Here is a 7,506-nt window from a genome sequence, read left to right as displayed (position 1 = left end):
GTAGCTAGATGGAAGTAATCTTGTTGAGATAATTAATAATAAAAAGTATATACCAAATCATCTTGAAAATATTAAGATGCAAAAATATGAGAGGAAAAATGAAATCAAGATAACCATCCTAAGAGAGTAAAAAATGACCTTTACAATAACTTTCAAATTTGCATTGAACAAAAGAACATTAATATCTTATTTTATTCAACTTTTTTAAGACATGCTCCAACCTATTGCTAACTGGAAAAATATGAGAGGAAAAATGAAATCAAGATAACCATCCTAAGAGAGTTAAAAAAATGACCTTTACAATAACTTTTGAATTTGCATTGAACAAAAGAACATTAATATCTAATTTTATTTAAATTTTTTAAGACATGCTCCAACCTATTGCTGACTAACAAAATATCTAATACCCATATTGTGTAGGGGCACAAAATTGTGTAGAGGTGAATTAGAGTGCTTGCATCTATGTGAAAACCTTATCTAAGAACAATTAATTTCATAATTATATCTTTACAAAATATTTATTTTAATTTGATACAAATCCCTTAATTTTGATTTCAAGAAATTTTTTTTCCAAATCCAACACAAGATTTGACAAGCTTTGGACAAGATTTCAATCCTACAAATATTTAGCCTTTTCCAAACTGTGAAGGAATAGATTTTTCATTTTGACAAATTATTTAGCCTATTTTAGTAGGACATCATAATATTTTCATTATAATGAAAAATTTAGTCCACTATAGTGTAGGGCATAGTGAATTTTTTGATAAAATAATTATCCCACTCCAAAAAAAGATGACACAATTTTTTGTTTTTATTAAATATAGCTTATTATAGCACAATAAGTGGAATATTTTCTATTTTTACAAGATAATTAGCCATTCAAATATAAGAAGCTAAAACATTTTCATTTATACAAGATATTTACTTGCTATAATTTCTAGGGTTAGAGAGATTATCACTAAGGCCACATTTTGTTGGAAGACAAGTCCTGTAAGGTATGAGTTGAGAGAAGATCTCATGTCAGGTATGTCAATAATAAGTTTCTCAATTAATTTGCATTACCTATTAAAAATCATCACTTTAAAATTGCTTTCACTATCTAATGGTTGTAACATCCTCTTCCTTACATAGATTGAGTCTCTATCTGCAATTTTTGTAGCTTGATAGATAAAATCATAGTTTAAAGTTAATTGAAGATAATTATAAATTGAGTAGTTGCTGAAATATTCTTAAAGAAATAAATATAAGTTGACTAGAATTAGAATGGCTACACAGAATCATAATTTTCCTTTAGCAGCACCACTAATGAGGTACTTGTAGATGCTAATCACTTATTTTTGTATGCTGCTAAGATTTGAAGCTTATTTAGTATTAACAAACATAGAACTTCATTGTGATTACAATAAACAAATGAACACTATTTATCAGATTTACTTCCTCACTATCCCCATAAAAAAAGAAAAGAAAATAAACCTCCTCAAAGAACATTTTGGACAAAGATACAACCATCAAGGAAAATCAAAGATTATTAGGCACGTTTGTTCCCTCTATAGTCTCAAATGATTGCTTGGTTGAAAATACATACAAATTACATGTCAAAGAGAAACTTTAAAATGTATGCCTTAAATTATGAGTTCATGACATGTAAAATAAGGAAACAAACAAAAACCATGTGAAGGTTTTTAAAATGCCACTCCACATGCTCAAAACATTTACCTAATTTTTGTTCAAATTTTAAGAAGAAAAAGAAAATATCGTAGAGAATATTGGAGCCAACCAGTAAGAAAAAAGAAATTAAAAAATAAAAATAAATATTTTATTAAGAAAAATAGTGTAAACTAAATGATAAATAAAGGATGGCTTATTTCCCAAAGACAAATAACTGTAGAGTTAAATATAACAAAAAAATTCTTTTTCTCTTAAAGGTAGGGAGTACAAATTATTATTTCTTCTAACAATTATAGGTGCCAAGTAAAATATAAAGAAGATGATTATTTTTAAATTGGTAAAAAAGATAGGTTTATATTGTGTTGTTGAGTGTTTTTGTTGTTTATCTTGGACATGTGTCATGTATGTTCAAGCTTCCTTGTTTTTGGCTATTTTTAATATAAAAAATAATATGAATTAAAATAAATGTAAATATTAGTATATTTTAGATTTATAATTTTTAAATAAATGAGACAATTCACTATTTCTTGTACTCTTTTTTCCATGAAAAAGGAAAGATTAAAACAAATGACCATTATAGTTGAAAGCTGATACGTTTTTATATATACCACATTTAATTTGTAATTAATGTAACATATGATTCCTTACATTCAAAATATATGTTTATTAAACTAGTTTATAGTATGTACACAGATAGACAATGGTAATAATTTAGAAATTTAAATAAAAAATGATCACACACTGTTTGCATTTTGCTTGTGCTCAATCTGAATTTCCTGACCTTATGATTGTTGTTTTAACAGAAGAGAAACATTATATTTATTTTTTAAAAATATTTTCTTTTAAATATGAATTGGTTAAACGATATTATATTGAAATTTTGACTGAGTTAGGCCATTTCTTGTAATGAAGTGAATTTTAAATACGAAGCGAATATGATTCTGTGTTTCTTTCAAGCTCAACGCCAAATTAGAAAACATGTAACTATGCTGTTATAATGATGGATGAACTACATAAAATAATTACAATGATTAAGGTATTTGCGAACATATATAGTGTAAGAGGTCACTGAACACAACAATATTTTGTTTGTTTAGGAGCAATTTGCATTACTTTTGAAAGTAAGAGACAATATTACAGTTGCGAGAGCTGGAAAGAGGAACGAGATCTTTTTATAATGATATTGTCACAGAACTGAAGGCTGATTTTGAAATGAATGTGCTATAAATATAGAGGAAAATAGCTAAACCCGAATTAAGGTGTATTCTATTGCTGACAAAATGGGTCAAACTGTATTACGACGCATAATCATATTTTCCAAGCAATAAAGACATATGTTCAATTTGTAGTTTTACGTGCCTCTGCTAACAACATGCTTTACAGGCTTGCAGTCACTAAGAGCTGATGAATTGAATATTGAATACTCCTGGGTATATTTAAATTATTGGTGACGACCTGTTGTTAATAGGATGGGCTCACATGTCTGCGGTTATTTTTATCATATTTTGGAATACTACGTTGATGAGAAAGGAATCGAATCGGGAAAAGATATGTTTTCAAATAAGTCCAATACAAAGTTGTCATCAACAAAGAAACAATACAGCTTCGAATTGCGTCTGATTAAGAAGCGTGCTAAATTCATCTATCCTGTCGACAGGAGCCTCTTACTAGACATTTATTAGCTATTAAATAAATTAAAAACACATAAGGAAGGAATCTGTGGGCTCTATAGTTATTTCGAAATTGTGACGTTAAAGAGACTCACTCCAGCGGCCACTCATTTAAGTCTTAGTGTGACGTTTAAGGTTTTGTAACTTAATTAAGTCCAATTTATTTTATCAGATAGATTAGATCAAAATTTTCCCCTCATATTAGATCCAGCTGTAATTTGGGAAGTGTTAAAATAATTATTGATATAGATGAGCAGATCACAACATATAAATGAGGCGATTCTGATTTTGAAATGATAGTACGCAGCATCGATCATTAGGAAGAGTGCTCTTATCCAGTGTCCAGGCTATCTCTATTATCTATTATCAGAATATCTGTAGAATAAAGTTTTTATACTGGATTAATTCTAGATGGCTTTTTTATATTTAATTTACAAGCTAGTGAGATATGTACTATTTTTGAAAAAATAAAGAAAATATTAAATGGTGAATATGTTTTATTTATGAGTACAACTTTCCCTATATCACAATAACTTAGTAATTAATGTTTTTTATGATTACTTTATATAACTTAAAATAGATATATATTTCTTTTAATTTAAATTATTTTTAAATTATTAGTCTGTTAACTATTTTCAGAATACTAAAACCTATATAGTATTCTCATAGAAACTAATTTTATTTTCATTTTAAATAAATATAAGACTTTCTTATATTTAAAAAATAGTAAGATGGAAATGATTTTCATTGAGTTTCATAGAAAAATTCTTTAATTCGGTTGAACTTGTTTAAGTAAAAAAAATTATATAAGCAAATATTTTTTAAAATTTTAAAATATACAAAATCGAGTTTAAATTTAGACATTTTATAAGCATAACAATGTGTAGAACTTTTTAAAACATTTTATAATTTTGCCAGCTCATTACAAGCTATAAGATTCCAGTACGTGACTAGAATAGGAGAATAATCCGTATATAAACACAGTGGGAGAGTTCGATTGCAACATAACCTATAATTTGGTGCAAAATAGGACGATGATTCGCGCTGTTTCGATTTTGGTTTTGCTCGTTCTGTATTGTGCAGACGCCAAAGCCCAGCGGTGCCCGCCTGCTCCATCTGTGCAATGCGGAAGCCATGAATGCGAGATCTTCTTACGAGAGCATCTGGGAGGACCGTTCTTCTTGGAAGGCGGCCTACATCGCATTATCCACTTCAGAAGCCCAGCTCTTGCGCGCCGTTGCCCACGCTGTTCGAAACAAGCAGAAGATCCCAGTGGTGACCAAACATGCTCACAGCCTCTCAATGCTTGTCTGCGTTGACAGAAAAGGGCTCATCATTTCAACACAGAATTATGACTCCGTCATTGAAGTAAACAGCGAGGCCATGACAATCATAGTCCAAGCCGGAGCGCTGATGAGAGACGTGATTGAAGCAGCTGCAAAGCACGGCCTCGCTCTGCCCGCCATGACTTACATAAGTGGAGTTTCTGCAGCCGGTGTTATTTCAACTGGAGCGCACGGCAGCAGCTTTGCTGGGAAAGGCGGTGGAGTTTATGAATAGGCCTACGTGGTGAGAATGAGAATCGTAGTTCCTGCGTCTCCCTCAGAAGGGTATTCGAAGATCTTAGTTTTGATCGAACCGGACGAAGATCTCAAAGCGGCAAAATTGTCACTGGGAACACTGGGGGCGATTTCAGAGATAACGTTCGCTCTGGAGCCAATGTTTAAAAGATCTGTTTCTGTTTCAGTGAGGGACGACCACGATTTGGAAAACGAAGCCGAACGCTTTCTCAGAGCTCACACATTTGGTGACATTGGATGCCTTCACACCGGAAGGCGATTTTTGCAGAAATCGATCGAGCTTCTGTTGATGTTATTAGAGACGGCAGCAGCATGGCCATAGGTAGTCCCACCAGAGTGTCTGACATTGAAACAAATGCTTCTCTAGGTATGTGCTCTTTAACCTTGTCAATCTTCTTCTTTTTTAAATGGCTGGCATCTATGATTGAGAGTATCTATTCTAGTTTTGTGAGTTTGCAGCACAATCTCCATCGTTTGGGGCAAGAGTCCCTTGTCATTTTTTTACCATGTCAGAGTTTTGCATTGGACAATTTCCAATCATTCAATTTTACCAATAGACAAAATATCTATTGATTTGAATCTTATTTTATTACATATTAAGATTTCAGTCCTAAATCTTCTTCTGCTAAAAGCAGACAGGCATGATGTTTTGGTTCCCTGCTAGGAGCGCTATTCTCACCTCATTCCTTATGATTCTTATCTTGATATGATACAATCTTATTTTATAACAAAACTTGGTATATGCTTTAACCTTTAGATGTGTTTTTTTTCAATTGGCTGAAACCCCTCTTTTTGACTGGAGGACTGGGATATATATTCTGATTTGAATGATTTGTATAGGTTTCCTGTTTCATTCATGTATTTTGCATTCAGTCAGACTTTATTTCTGCAGCCTCATTTAGACTCCTTCAATTCCATCAGCAGACTAGGGATTTATAGATTTCACTCCGATTTTAAAACTTACTAATTTTCTTTAGTTCTAACATTTCAATCCGTTTTTTAATAGGTATCGATTTCTCTAAATTTGTCATCTCTTATAATGTGATAATAACTTAGAAATACTTTTTTCTAGATAGACACATTTTCAAACCATCCAAATTCACCAATACAATAAAGACCTATTATATACGCATCTTATTTGAAGACCTCCCTTTTATTATTATTATTTTTTGATTCGAATAACAGAAGCTTTTCTTAAAAAATACATCTTATTTGGTTTGTGTTTGCTCTTCAGTGGATTCAATCCAGGCAAAAGCAAATGTGACTGCAATTTGTGACCGGGTCGGAAGCAGACTGCTTCAATATCCGGCGAGCGGCAACGGGTTTTTGAATGACGCGAAACTTTTCACCGGCTACCCAGTGGTGGGTTTCAATCACCGTATGCAGACATCTGGTGACTGCGAGTGAGTTTCTGAGCAAACGGATGAGAGCTGTACACCGACACAGATATTAAATAAGAATAAAACAACATGTGTGTGGGATCGCCGCGTCCACACAGCTAAGGTCTTTAATGTTGAATTTGGAGTGCCTTTGTCTCGATTCCGAGAAGTCGTAGAGGATGTAAAGAAAATAAGAGATTTGGATCCCCAAAGGCTGTGTGACACAACTACTATGGTTATAAGGTCTCTTAAGAAGTCCCAGGCTTACTTGGGACCTTCTGAGGATCAGGTGAGGTTTGAATATTTATCTAACCGACCAAGGGAAGCGGGGACGCCCAAGTGGAACGAAGATGTGTTTCAAGAGATCGAGCAGATGGTGATTGAGAAGTATGGAGCGGGGCTTCACTGGGGAAAGTCTGGAGGTCATTTGTTCGGTGGGTTGGCCAAGTGGACAGTGAACTTGACGGAACTTTTAAGGGTGAAGGCGAGATTTGATCCGAACGGAGTGTTTTCCAACGATTGGACCGACGGTTTGTTCAGAATTGGGGGGAAAGGTGTGGAGGAGTTGAGAGATGGATGTGCACTGGATAAGATGTGTAAATGTAGGGAGGATAAACATTGTGCTCCAGATAAAGGATTTCTTTGCAAGCCAGGGATAGTATGGAAGAATGCTCGTGTTTGCAGAAAGGTTAACTGAAAAGATAGTCATTTCATCATTAAACATTTCATGAGAACTAGTTCCATGAGTAACTGATACTATGTTGAAAGCAAAGTTCTTCAAAATACTAAACGAATTCTACTTTTATAATTAAACAATAGTCGCTCACAAACAACGATAAAATATTTTATTGCATGTTTCAAATTCATTTTCTTCTTAGATTTTTAATATAATTTATTGCAAGCACAATTTGGTGTATTCCACTTCGGTAATTATTTTCAGTATAGAGATTATAGCGCTCAAGAATATTAAAATATAAACAGTATACTTCTAAATCCTTTCATTCAACAAATAAAAAAAGGTGTTTGTATCTCGAAATTCTGCACACGAGAATAGAAATTTTGAAAACATATTTGCTATTAAACAACCATAGAAATGTATAGATAATTTATAATTCTAAACGAAGATTTATTCTAATTAATAAATAATATTAAAATATGAAGTCGTGTTCTGAAAATTATTAACAACTAATATATTAAAAATAAACTTTC

The 7,506-nt window shown here is 32.4% G+C and overlaps 1 pseudogene; it reads left to right on the top strand.

Annotated features, from left to right (window-relative positions):
• The first annotated feature begins 4,426 nt into the window (after positions 1-4,426).
• LOC149546655 (L-gulonolactone oxidase 5-like) lies at positions 4,427-6,994 on the top strand (annotated as a pseudogene).
• Positions 6,995-7,506: the final 512 nt, after the last annotated feature.

This window comes from Cupressus sempervirens, chromosome 7 (assembly GCF_028749045.1).
Source record: "Cupressus sempervirens isolate cs-2001-9-10 chromosome 7, ASM2874904v1, whole genome shotgun sequence".
NCBI lineage: Eukaryota > Viridiplantae > Streptophyta > Pinopsida > Cupressales > Cupressaceae > Cupressus > Cupressus sempervirens.
Note: the sequence above shows the minus strand (reverse complement) of the source record. Positions and strands in the feature narration are given on the sequence as shown.